General features: G+C 45.1%; 1 protein-coding gene across 1 annotated transcript in view; it reads right to left on the bottom strand.

Annotated features, from left to right (window-relative positions):
• LAMC1 (laminin subunit gamma 1) overlaps positions 1-13,888 on the bottom strand; it is a 131,788-nt gene that overhangs the window by 53,901 nt on the left and 63,999 nt on the right. The window lies entirely within an intron of this gene.

Below are 13,888 nucleotides of genomic sequence, written 5' to 3'. Positions count from 1 at the left end.
CTGATGTTTCAGCAAAAGCTTAATTAAAAGGTGGGGAAAAAACTTTTATTTATTTATTTTTAATTACTGTTTGCTCCATAAGATGTACTTTTTTATCCCCAAAAGTAGAGGGGGAAATGCCTGTGTCTCTTATGAAGTGAAAAATACAATATTTTATTAAATATTTTAACACACCATTTGGTTCAGAATATTTTTTTTCTTATTTCCTCTTTAAAACCCTAGATGTGTCTTATGATCAGGTGCATCTCATGGAGTGAAAAATACGATAAGTGAGAGGCAGAGAGATAGACTTCCGCATGCACCCTGACCAGGATCCACCTAGCAAACCCTATGAGCCACTGCTCCATTGCTCATCACCAGAGCTTATTTAACGCCTGAGGCAAAGTCATAAAGCCATCCTCAGCACCTGGGGCCAGCTTGCTCAAATCATTTGAGCATGGCTGCAGGAGAGGAAATGGGGGAGAGGGTGGAGAAGCAGATGGTTGCTTCTCCTGTGTGTCCTGACTGGGAATGAAACCCAGGACTTCCACATACCGGGCTGATGCTCTACTGCTGAGCCAACTGGCCAGGGCCTTATTCACTTCCTAAATGGCTATTCTGGGTACTTCTAAAATCTTTTAAAAACTTATTTCTCATTACCTATAATACCACTACTGATGCCAGAAGAGTATCATGAGCACTACAATGCTACTAATTGATCAGGCAAAGAGAGATTCTGAAAAAGGGAGAGGGACAGTGATTAGATATGGGCCAGGAAGGAGAGGAGGAAAGAAAGTAAAAAAGTCCTCCAGTAGCTGAGCAAAGACATGGAAAAGAAGGAGAAAAGAAGAAAGGTGGTTAAGAAGTTGTGTTTGGCCTGACCAGGAGGTGGCAAGGTGGATAGAGCATTGGGATGCAGAGGACCCAGGTTCAAAACCCTGAGGTCACCAGCTTGAGCACAAGCTCATCTGATTTGAGCAAGGCTCACCAGGGGTCACTCGGTCTGCTGTATCCTCCTGGTCAAGGCACATATGAGAAAGCAATCAATGAACAACAAAAGGAGCCGCAACAAAAAATTGATACTTCTCATCTCTCTCCATTCCTGTCTGTCTGTCCCTATCTGTCTCTCTCTCTGTCACACACACACAAAAAAAGTTGTGTTTGAGCATGTACAAAAGAGAATTCGTGAGAGGTGAGCTCTGATCAGGGAAGGACAGCAAAAGGGAGGAGCCCTGGACTGTCGTCCCTCCGGAAGGGGAGTCACTGGGTCAGACAGCTCCCTGCAGCTGCCAGAGCCCAATCTGACAGCTGGGACCGCTTGCTTGCCAGCCAGCGTGCCTTCAAGTGGGTCAAAGAGGTAATGTGCAACTAAATGCTTGTTATCACCACGCGTTCATAAACTGGGTTCATCTATCTCTGACACTATCTTTACTTTGCTACTTCTATGCTATAGTGAAGATCACCATTTGGTCAGCAAGTATTTGTTGGGCACAGTGACAGCTCTGTCCTACCCTATACGCTTCGGGGGATAGGATGTGTTAGACATCAGGGATCCTTGCTCTCAAGGAGCTAACAGTCCTTTCTCCCCACGTGAACCGACTCCACGGGAAGACCAATCCTCATTGTCCTGACTCAGCCTCAGGACAGGAACTCCTGCATTCTCTGACGTGTTAAGGACAGACTTCTGCCATTCTCTTACTTCCTTGTGCCCACTCGTCCCCAGGGAGTGACGCTCCCGTGTGGTCTGCCCTCTCCGCAGCTCTCCCCCTAGCTGCTGCCTGAGTCCGTCTCCTCTCCTGCACTCCTCAGTGCAAGACGTGCTCTGCCTCCGCGCAGGGCGGCCTGCTGCTGCCCTGGTGCCAGTCGGGGACTTAGTGAGTTCAACTGGGACAAGAGGTGGCAGGGGGAGGAAGGACAGGGAGTGGGAGCAGAAAGTCCCTGTAAGTTATGTGTCCAGGTTCTGGTCCTCAATCTTGTCTGGCTATAATAAAACTGATGTGATGGGCTGTATCTAACTCTATTTCTCAACTGGTCCAGATCTTAAAAGAGATCTTTAATTAACTGTCCCCATATACATGAAACACACATACACTCCTTTGGGTGACCTTGAACCCAAAGGAGTATGACATGATGGGAAGAACACAGGACTGAGCATTATGAGACCTGAGTTCAGGTCCTGCCTCCTGCAATAACTAGCTGCGTGATTTCTGCTCTGCCATTTTCCCCTCTGTAAAAACGAGGCTGATAACCCCTGAGCCACCTGCTTCAAAGAGCTGTTGTGAGGTCAAACTAAGATCGTGTATGTATCTGATTGACTGTAAAACTTTATACTAATATAAGGTATTATGATACCAGGGTTTAGAAGAAAATCTGTGAACTGGGATCCTGGATGTGCTCACACGTAAGGGCCTGACCATTCCGGGACTACCTGGTACTGTGCCAGAGGGTAGGACACCAGCCTGGGTCTTCCACCTAGGACGCAGTACAACATTTTGCCTAGACACAGGTCATGGAAATACAGTTTACTACCCTCCTGTTAAAAGAATGCAAATTTAACCTGTATCTTGACTATGTAAAAAATGTCAAGACATCATCTTTGAGTGAGGGTGAGGTTATAATACAGTATCTAGACATTCCAGCGACTATCTAAGGCATTCCACAATGGTCAAACAAGCTAGTTAGAAGCAGGGGGCTTGGGATGTTCAAAGGCTTCCTCACTAATCTTGAGATTACAGATTACCCTTCTTTTCTACTCTCTCTGTCCACAGTGCTGACATCTCATTTTTCTTTAGCAACTCAACCTGCAGGAGAGTGAATCAAAGGAGAGAAGATAAAATGGATCAGGGGAGGGGAGGGAACCTATGGCTCGCGAGCCAGATGTGGCTCTTTTGATGGCTGCGTCTGGCTCACAGACAAATCTTTAATAAAAAAAATAATAACGTTAAAAATATAAAACATTCTCATGTATTACAATCCATTCATTTCCTATAGCTCATGTTCATGGTTGCGGGTGGCTGGAGCCAATCACAGCTGTCCTCCGGGACAACTCCAAATTTTTATTGGGTAATGTGTAACATACATGGGTTGTTGTATGGCTCTCACAGAATTACATTTTAAAATATGTGGCGTTCATGGCTCTCTCAGCCAAAAAGGTTCTCGACCCCTGGGTCAGGGCGTTGTGTTGTCCAGACTAACACCTGTACCACAAAGCCACACCCTGAAAGAAACGGACATACGGGTCACTCTCACTATGGACACATCCTGAAAGCAACTGTGCTGGCATGAAACTCGGAAGCAGCCTGGCTTGTGGGTGCTGGCCTTCCCTCACCAAGCCTCCTGGCAGAGCCACCGTCCTCTTCCCAACCTGGGCCGTGGCTGGGAGAGAAATGGCAAGCTGGGAAGGAGGCGCACACGCCACACCACAGCCAGCCACATGCACTGCCCTCGGGGTTGCAGTCAGTCCAGCAGTGGCTACGGCCCATTGCAATTCCATGTGATGCGTGCTATGACAGGGGAAGGGCATAATGCTTGGGGAATGTGGGGATCAAGGAATGTTTTCTAGAGAAGGTGACACCTAAATCCAGGACAAGAGAAATGCAGAGCAGCAAGGTAAGCGAACAGGGACCAGTGGCCTCAGCAGATGTAGGAGCATGTGTGGAAGCCCAGAGGACGGAATTGGTCGTCACTGGAGGACCCAGAGCTGAGGGTATGGCTGAAACCAGAGAGAGGAGCCTGAGGTGGGCTAACTAGGAGACTGGGAGGGAGGACACACCAGGCCATAAGCCAGAGGTCCCCAAACTGCAGCCCCCTGAGGCCATTTATCCGGCCCCCGCCGTACTTCTGGAAGAAGCACCTCTTTCATTGGTGGTCATTGAGAGGAGCACATTGACCATTTCATTAGCCAAAAGCAAACCCATAGTTCCCATTGAAATACTGGTCAGTTTATTGATTTAAATTTACTTGTTCTTTATTTTAAATATTGTATTTGTTCCCGTTTTGTTTTTTTACTTTAAAATAAGATATGTGCAGTGTGCATAGGGATTTGTTCATAGTTTTTTTTATAGTCCAGCCCTCCAACGGTCTGAGGGACAGTGAACTGGCCCCCTGTGTAAAAAGTTTGGGGACCCCTGCCATAAGCCGTGCTCAAGAGCAACTTCAATTTAAGGACAGTGGCAAGCCATTGAAAGATTATGCCAAGAAATACATGATGAGCTTTGCTCTTTAGAAACATCACTATGGCCACTCTGTGGAATTCAGGTTGGAAGGGGCAGGACTGAAGGTGGAAAGAACAGTTAAGAAGATGTGGCAGGAATTCTGGAGTGATGAGAGTGGCTGAACTAACTGTAGGGACAGCTGGAATGGAAAGAAATGAATGGATGTGAGAGAGATGTGAGAGGCAGATATCAACAGTAACCTGGTAACCGATAAAGGGTGACAGGGAACAGGAGCCACTTTGGAAAGCCTCATCTACTTTTGTCCTGTTGACCTTCTGTTTCACTGTAAATCTCCTTTACTCATTCCATAAGGTGGAAGGATGAAAAACAGCACTTAGTCTTCTGGTTTAAAACCAACTAAAGGGACAGTAGTACCATAAAGAACAGAGATTAAGCAGGATAGGAGGGAAGGGCAGAGAGCAGGATGGAGAGATGAATTCAATTTGGATACACTAGTTTTGAGGTGTCTGTGGTTCCTCTGGACAAGAGGAAACATCCAGTAGAGAGTTGGATGTGAGTGGTCTGAAAGTTCAAGAGAGATGTCTGAGCTAGCTGCATAGATCGGGATTCATTAGTACGTAGATAGATAATGAAGATCTGGGCTGGTCAAGACCACTGAGGCAGGTGTGTGAAGTGAGAAGACAGCTTTTGAGATCATGCTGGGGAGCATCAACATTTGAAGCACAAATGTGACACAGAGGAGATGTTGAACACCAGAGAGAGGAGAGCAAGGAAAAGAGTATAAATATCACAGAAGTCAAGAGGGTTTTAAGGAGGAAATAATAGCACTACAATCTAAGAGAGCCAAGTAAGATAATGACTAGGCAGCACCCATTGACAAGCCCCAAAGGCCACTGCTGCACGTGGTGAGAACAGTCCTATGGACAGGGATCGTGATGGATTGAAATCGAGTATGAATGGCAGACAACAGGTGGGAAAGCAGACACAATGAGTGTGGTGACATCTGGCTAAAGGACGGAGAAAGAGGAGACGATGCTGGTTGAAGAAAATACAGAACCAAGGGAAGATTGTTCTCTTTCATTTGGGTTTTTTCGATAGGAGATAAGAAACTGCACTGCATGCTGCTGGGCTCCAGTCAGCAGACAGGGGGAGACTGACCATAGAAGTAGGCTGGGACACAAGACTGTGACTGACAGCGGCGAAAGGACCACGTCTGCGCAGGAGGAAACCTGCATCCTTGCTTTCTGTCCAGGTGCAAACACACGTGACTCCGTAGGTTTTAAGAGATGGGAGATAGAAGAATTCTAATAGATGACTTTTTCTTTCTGTGGAGTGAAAGTCAAGGGGTGTCTGCTAATAGGTTAGGGACAAAGCCAATGGGGAATGTTGGGTGGGGACTATTTGAAGAGAATGTAGAAACTTCCTAAGAACCACTGTAGAGACCAGCAAAGAAAGCTGACCAGAGGAAAAGAAGGCTTGCTGGGCAGAGACAAGAGTGCGGGAGAGGGCAGGAGGTTATGACTCTGATGGACATCTTTGTGCAGGTGTGATTCTCTAGTTGTGCGTAGCATCCCCTTTACAGGGCCATGGAAAGACAATACGGTAAGGAGATTCAACTTACTTTAAGAAATTTAGAATCTACTCTGAATAAATATGGAAGCAAATACAGAAAATAAGCATGGAAGAGCCAAAGCTTAGTTATCTGTGCTATCTGGAATTATCACAACCATGGATCACGAAAAACTGGAAAAGGCAGGAGCTTCTTATTCCATCAAACCGCTACAGCTGAGACCTCTCCCGTGCGCTCTCTCTCTCACCATACTTCTCGACTCCATCTGTCCATCCTTCTCCCTTCCCAGCTGACAGAGAACGAAGATCTAGATAAATGGTGGATGAGTAGAGAATAAAACCAGGCCTCCTGATCTCCAGTCCGATGACAGCTACCAGAGCATTGTCACACTGAGAGATCGTAAAAGGAAACAGTATGACTTGACAGGAAAGAGGCCAAGCAAACAATGGAGACAATCAGCCCGCACACATCTGGAAAGTATTCCAGCAACTGTACAACCAAGACATCGTCCAACTCTCACCTCACGTCCATGCCCACGAAGACCAGCCCTGGATGTACACACCCTCAAGAAAATATTTAGCTTCTTAATGTCCCACCACCTCTCCTCCTCCCCCTGCCACATTCCTCTCATAAACAAAAAGCCTCAAGTGCAGATGTTTAAAATGCAGCACACAAAATTAACTAATACTTCCTGCTCTGAATCCTACAGTTCATGCTGGTGAGGCAATGCGAGCAGGGCAGGGGGCCGCCTGAACGAGAATCGGCCTTTGTTCCCGCAGGGCCGAGCCAAAGAATTCTGCGTGAAGCCTCCCACGTGGTGAAGTATTTCTAATCACTGAGTAGGGGAGAAACCCTTCCTGTCTCAGAATTGGACGCGAGCTCTGACTTCTGGGGAGCATGAATGCTCCTCTGTTATGTGCAGCTCAGAGGAATTCCATGAGTTTCTTGCAAAATAGCCTTCCCCACAATGAAGTAATGAATGACAATGGCCATACAGAATTTCACAAAAACTTCAAAATGCCCTTCCGTGGCCAGAATGAGAGGAAGAAAACGAGTCCATTCTGAAGTCTCAAATTAGGAGTCACTGATTCATGACTGTTCTTATGGGTGAACTCCTCAGAGTCAGAAAACGACTGTTTTCCTGGCCATTGAACTTGACTTTCGGAACAGAGAAACTTTAACAAGGTTGTAGCACATAAAGCCTGCTGGAGATGACAGATGTTTAGGCTACCACATGGGATCCTCCAAACAGTTAACACAAACAGTAGTCACCAAAAAGGAACTATCTGAAAACATTCTCCATCTTGTGAGTATATCTCCTGGCAGAAATAAGAGTTCCCAGGACGACATGCACAGCTGTGCCCCAGCTGTTGTCACTCCCCCTCAGCAGGCAGACTGTCCCAGGACGGCCTCGGCGATCAAGATGACCCAGGGCCAAGTTAGCGCGGACCGTGGGATCCTCAAATAGACACAGAAGGGTGAGCACATGCAGGATGTGTTGAGGTGATTGGTGTACAGGAAGTCATTCCAACGGCTAGAAAACTCGGTCCTAACTGCCTGTTAAAGGATAGTTACTATTGCCTAAAACTCATCTTCAAAACAGGTTGTTTATAAAAACTCATTATTCTAGTCCTTTCCCTTAAATGTTGGTTCCCCTGTATCTTGGCCCCTCCCTCAATCAGGGGAATGCCCACACTGCCAGGGCATGATCCATAGGAAGTACATGGAAGTCAGTGCAACTTACAAATGAGTACAAGTAACCCTTACAGCTCTGGATAAACTAGTCATTTTTAATCGAGTGTATCCAAACAAATGCAATGGTTTCTCGAGCTAAGCATCCCTTCCCAACGAATAAACAAAAGGCTATGAGGTTCAAATTTCCCAAGCACAGGCAATAAGTACTACTTCCTGTCACATGTGTCACACACATGTCACTGTCATGACATAAAAGACATGCTAAAATGAGCAGTGCTGGACAGTGGAGAGCTTCAGTTCCAAGCTGCTGCGACATATGCCACAGCAGGTAGATAAAAAAGAAGTCAAGATTGCCATCTGCATCTTCTTTCGAGCTAATAAAATTCTATAGCACAGGCTAGTTCTAAAAATAATGGCACGGCTAAGACAAAGGAGCTCAGGGCAGAACAAAAGCTTTGAAATATATTGGCAGGATTTGGGAAGATAAACTCATGATCTCCTAGGACCTAGGGAAACTGGGCGTTTCCATAAAGCACCAAATTTAAAATTTTAAATTTAAGCCAACAATGAGTCTTCGCCTCGTCTCCCAGGACTACCAGTTGGTGCCATAGCTGGCTGGACAAGGCCATGGCACTAACCTAGTATAGCAACTGTCCAGACAAACTCCTTCTGCTCGCATTGCCCAACTGCCCTAGCCCAAGCTGCCACGTGCTCATCAGCAAACTGAGGGGTCGAAACTGATTTAGTTGAACACAGTAATTAACTAACTATGAGACCATCAGAAAACTGTTATGTGAACAGTTTTAGAAAATTAGAATTCTGAACTGAAATGCCAGAACTCCAAATATTCTTGAAGAGTAATTTCAAACAGGTGCCTATTACCTTTAGAGCCTATAGATATTTTTCCTAATATCAAAACATAAACTAAATTTACCTTAATTTATGTATCTTTGCCATTTTATGTGAAACCTTGACCAGAAGCAACAAGATTCCAAAGTGAAATTCCAAGCCAAGAGCTGGGCATATGCCCTCTTCACCCACACCTCTTGCTTCCAAGCCTCGCTACCGGCCCAAATCCAGGCTAGTAGGTCAGAAGCATGCCTGCAATCCTTGAGCTGAGAGAAAGGAATGAAGCCAGCATTTACTCCCACTCATCCGAGCTGCAGCAAAAATCCACTCGCAGAACAACAGAAGACTAACGACAGGGAACTAACTGACTGACGTGTGGGATTTAATGGAGTCACTTAAAGAAGGCAGAGAAGTTAATCACAATACTAAGGGAATAAAAACATAGAAATAATGAGACACTGAAATTTGAGGTGCATAAATAAAACCCATATTTCAGAAAATGTAAAACTGTCCAGCTGTCAAAAGAAAAAAGACACTATTTTTAATTTGGGGGGAAGCTATATCTTCTGTGACAGCCATACACTATTAAGAACCAGTTTTACATTGGTTTTCATCCATAACAGAAGAGTGAAGAAGGTAAAAGCACAGTGAGAAAATCTGATTGGAGAAGAGATTCTTATATAATGAGATTCTATATATAATGGTGCAATAACAGACTAAGATAAATTCTAATAAACCCTTCCTCCCAACACATGCAAAGCCAAAGAGAGCTGAACAACAGCATGCTTTTATTCATTCAACAACTTCTGCTAAGTGAACTTAAGCTGAAGTCTACCATGACAAGCTATTTAGAATACCCCATTCTTCATTTTGTGAGAAGCCTTTTACTCTCCAGTTTCCTTAATTCCTAATAGAGTTGGCCCCTTATTTCACCGGATCATATACTTCTTTTGTCCTTACAAAAAGGAATAACTACAAACACCATAAAATATATTAAACACTAAAACGTCTTTCTTGGTTTTCACAACTGCTTAATTTTTTACCATAGCCACCATTAGGTGAAGCAAGGTTAGCAGCCACAACTGGTCTTGATATTTTCGAGTCCAATTTTTTCCATTCATTCAACAAATATTTATTGAGCACCTAACTGTGTAATTGTTCTAGGTACTGGGGCTTCAAAAGAGAGTCACACTGACAAGGCCCCACTTTGTAGGGATTACAGTAGGGAGTGGAAGTGAGGGAAGGACAGACAAAAAGAAAACAATGTGTGTCAGGTGATAAAAGACATGGTGAAGAACAAAGGAGGGGATACGGGAGAAGGGGGATGCATTCGGGGCAACACTAGAATCTATGTAAACACAATAAATTAAAAGCAATAAAAAAAAAACTCAAAAGAAAAAGAACAAAGGAGGGGAAGAAAACATAGGGGAGAAATGCCATTTCATTCAGCATCACCAGCGATGGCCTGAGGTGGACAAGGACATCTGAGGAGAACCTGAGAGAAGTGAAACCTATCTGGGAAAAGGCGTTTCAGGAAGGACAGAAAGACAAGAGGGTGCTAGCAAGTCCCAGGGAAGGTGACGAGGCCGGGGGGGGGGGGGGGGAGTGCTGCAGGAAGAGTAAAGTAGAAGGAAGGTACAGGGGATGTGGTCAGAGAAGCTGCAGGGAAAAGGGTCTGCCCATCACAGAGGACTTGCAGGCCATTGTAAGGCTGGCTTCTCCTCTGAAAGAGGTGAAAACCCATCAGAGGATTTTGTCCATGGGAGTAACGTGATCTGACTAGTGTTTTATTACAAGGATAGCTCTGGCTGCTTTACTGACACAAGACTACAGTGACAAGAAGACTGGTCAGGGGTCTCCTGCAATCACCCAGTCATGAAATAATAATAACGTGGTCCAGGGCAGAAGTGGTGAGCAGAGGTCTGGTTCCGGCCATATTTTGAGGGTAACGTGGACCAGTGTTACTGATGGATTGGATGTAAGGTGTAAGCTGTTCCTAAGCAGCTAGAAAGCAGCAGCTGCCATTTACTGAGATAGGGAGGAACGTGGGAGGAGCGGGGAGGGTTGGGGCAGAGCAGAGGGAGCTTGGGAATTCAATTCCAGACACTTTTTCGAGATGCTTACGAAACACCTGAGTGGAGATGTCAAGGAAGCAATAAGTCTGGATTTCAGAAAGAGGTCCAAGCAGGAGAGAAATCTGGAAGTCATCAGCATTCAGACAGGACTAGAGAAAACACCTAGAGGATGAACACAGATGAGGGATCGGAGCTGGGTCTTGAGACATCCCAACTTCTAGAGGTGGGAGAAAGAGGGAGACTCAGCAAAGGATACTCAAGAGGAACAGCCACTAAAGCAGACACAGAATCAACAGAGTAGCATTCTAGAAGCCAAGTTTAAAACAATTCTTTTCCAAGAAGGAGAGAGTGATCAACTAAGTTGAATATTCCGGAAGGCTGAGAAAGATGAGGACTAAGCATTGGCCACAGGATTTAACAGCCTGAGGGTCATCTGACCACTGACCTGGTAGAATGGCAGGGATGGAAGCCAGAGAATTTTTAGGAGGGTGGGGGATGCGAGGGGGAGGGGAAGGGGAAAGGGAGGCAAAGACTGGAGATATCTGATAAAAACAATTTTCCAAGTAATTTTGCTATAAAGAAATGAGATGGTGGAGGGAGGGGAGAAGAGGGGGTTCAAGGAGAACTGCTCTGAAAGGCGGAGGACAGCAGGGGTTAACCACAGCACAAACAGTGAGGATCTTCTCTGGCGGTGTGGATGGGTTACAGTACCAGGGGAAAGAGACCTACCACATTTTCCCATGTATAAGATGCACCCTTTTTAGAAAAATTTGGGATCTAAAATCTGGGTGCGTCTTATACAATGGTTGTAGTTTCTTTAACTTGCATTTGACAGTGATGAGTGGTTGTGTGAATTTTATGATGAATAAAACAAGTTCAATAACTTTATGTAATACTTTTTCAAATTTTGGGCCCCAAAATTAAGGTGCGTCTTATACATGGGCGCGTCTTATACATGGGGAATGTGGTACTTTAATCTACAATGAAGTTCTTTGAGAGAGTCTTCCCAAAGACTTCCTTCAAGAAAAAACCTAAAATAACGGAATTAACAAAAGTAATAGAATTAACAGCATTTCTTAAGCACCTAGGTTAAAAAGAGTTATCTGGTACCAAAACCCACAGAGGAGCTGCGGAGGGCTCCTCCCCAGCAGACCAGCACAGGTCTAGCTTCCCGGTTCCTTTGCTGTGGGCCCCACAATCTGGCCCCGCCTGGCTGTTGGAGTCACCTTGAGAGCTCCTGTTGTGCCTGATCCCCAGAAGTCCTATTGTGGTAGGGTCCAGAAGAGTCCCCACACCCACATTTTAGAAAGCACCCTAGGTGATTTTTATGCACATTTGAGGACTACAGCCTGTCAACTCTTCTTTGCCCTGGTTCTCACCCTTTAAAGATTCAAGCAGGAAATGGCTTCTGACCTTGGTGCTCTACTGTAGACCAAACTAAGGCACTCATGAGTGGTGACTCTGACTTTCACACGTCATGTGTTTCAAGGTAAAATTTATTGCAAGTGTTAGCTGTGCTGGCCTGCGCGGTGAACCAGAATAATAGCAGTTTCTCTTCTTTAAGGCACATACAGATGTTAAACTCCACAGAGGTAGCTCACTCCATAGTCAACGAGGCTTGGGTGACTGGGCCAATGGAACCCCAACTATCCCACATTTTTCTCCATGCCAATTTCCTCTGTTAGTCAACCTGTGCCCTCATGGCTTTATTTCCCAGGCAAGTAGATAGGTAAGTTTGATTTTGAGAAAACCCACCTACCGCCGGGGGTTTCACAGTGCTATTCTTTTCATGCAGACACTGGTCAAAAGTCCCTGAAAACCAAACTCCCCATCCTTCTTACCTCCTCTCAATAATTATTCATATTGAATAAAATGATATAAGACCAACAGCAGTTCTCAATGGCAAGGAATAAGTCTGGGAGCAAAGAGTTAAATTCTGCTCCAGTATACTCAGAAAGATAAGAAAACACTTTTTCGCCTTTGTCTCATAGTCTAGACTTGTTTAGTCCAGGTCCGTGGCAGGCAGTGTTGGCATTTTCAGGGAGGGTGTTACATTCTGCTGGTTCAAGACCAATGCAGAAATGTTTACTTCTCCGAGAAGAAATTTTAGGTATGTATTTAAAAATATATATGTGTATATATAGGCTAATGAGCAAAGTACCAGACATTCATATGAATTAGAGAGGAAGAGGCAGAAGTTGAAGGTAAGAAATAAGGGAGGAGATGGGACTGAGACTGATTCAAGAATTAGAAGTACACTAAAAACCCAGACCTAATATTCTGGATTTTATATACCGGTATTTATTTATTTTTATTGATTTTATTTTTTGTGACAGAGACAGAGAGAAAGACAGAGAGGGACAGATAGGGACAGACAGGAAGGGAGAGAGATGAGAAGCATCAATTCTTTGTTGCGGCTCTTTAGTTTCTCAGTGATTGCTTTCTCATATGTGCCTTGATTAGGGGTCTACAGCAGACTGAGTGACCCCTTGCTCAAGCCAGTGACCTTGGGTTCAAGTTGATGAGCTATGCTCAAGCTGGCGACCTCGGGCTTTCAAATCTGGGTCCTCTGCATCCCAGTCAGACACTCTCTCCACTGCGCCACCGCCTGGTCAGGCCGGATTTTAAATTCTCTCATAATATTCACACTGAATCTATAGGGTGATCTTTTACTTTTCATGTTAGAAATATTTGGAGGCCCCTGGTTCCTTCTTCCAGACTCAAGCCTCAGGACACACTGTTAGTAGCTTAGCACCAAAGGCTGGTATCTGTACAGATGAAAGAATAAGTAATTCTAGGTATCACATGTATTTGAATTGTTATTAATCTTTCCACATTTCTGAAGGTACTTTTCCTCCTTTGTCCATATTTTTTGAGACAATAGAGGGAAAACTGAGATTTCTTTGGCCCCAATTTTAAAACCGTATGCCCCTGCAGAAAACGGAATGAATGGGCAGAGATCAGCAGGTAAAAGGTAAAGGGACGGAGATTCAACTCAGTTCCAAAATCAAACCTGTACTAGTACAGAAACGAAGCATCAAGCAACAAGGTGTGGAAAACACACGAGAAAAGTCACACCATTTTCCCAGGGCTGCTCCCTCTCACCTCGCCCCCCAAATGGAGACTTGACAAGCAGTAATAGCAGCGAAAGAGGAGAACCCAATTAATCAATTCAAACAGCCACTGGAGCTGGGACCGCAGCAAAAAGACCCGCTGAAAACCGCACAGGAGTGGAAGACGTGGCAGATCGCAGTGACATCTTGGCAGGACTGCCTTCCCTTGTCCTCCGCGTAGGAAGGAATTCAGTCCTTCACACAGGCCTCCTTGTGCTGCTGCCCCTCTGAGCAGATGGACGTTTGACATCATGAAACTACTCTGCCAATTGTCCCTCTTTCCACAAGCGACTGGCTGGGAGCAGATGCCTTCACAAGATAAGTAGGAACGAATACAGCCCCCTTTTCATTTCTCATTCATCCACCCTCTCTGCAGAGGAACGGAAATACATACGCTACAGAGTATCCTCCAGAAACCAGAGTTTGTGTTCT

This window comes from Saccopteryx bilineata, chromosome 2 (genome assembly GCF_036850765.1).
Source record: "Saccopteryx bilineata isolate mSacBil1 chromosome 2, mSacBil1_pri_phased_curated, whole genome shotgun sequence".
NCBI lineage: Eukaryota > Metazoa > Chordata > Mammalia > Chiroptera > Emballonuridae > Saccopteryx > Saccopteryx bilineata.
The sequence above is the reverse complement of the archived record's forward strand: the minus strand, read 5'-3'. Positions and strand labels throughout refer to the sequence as shown.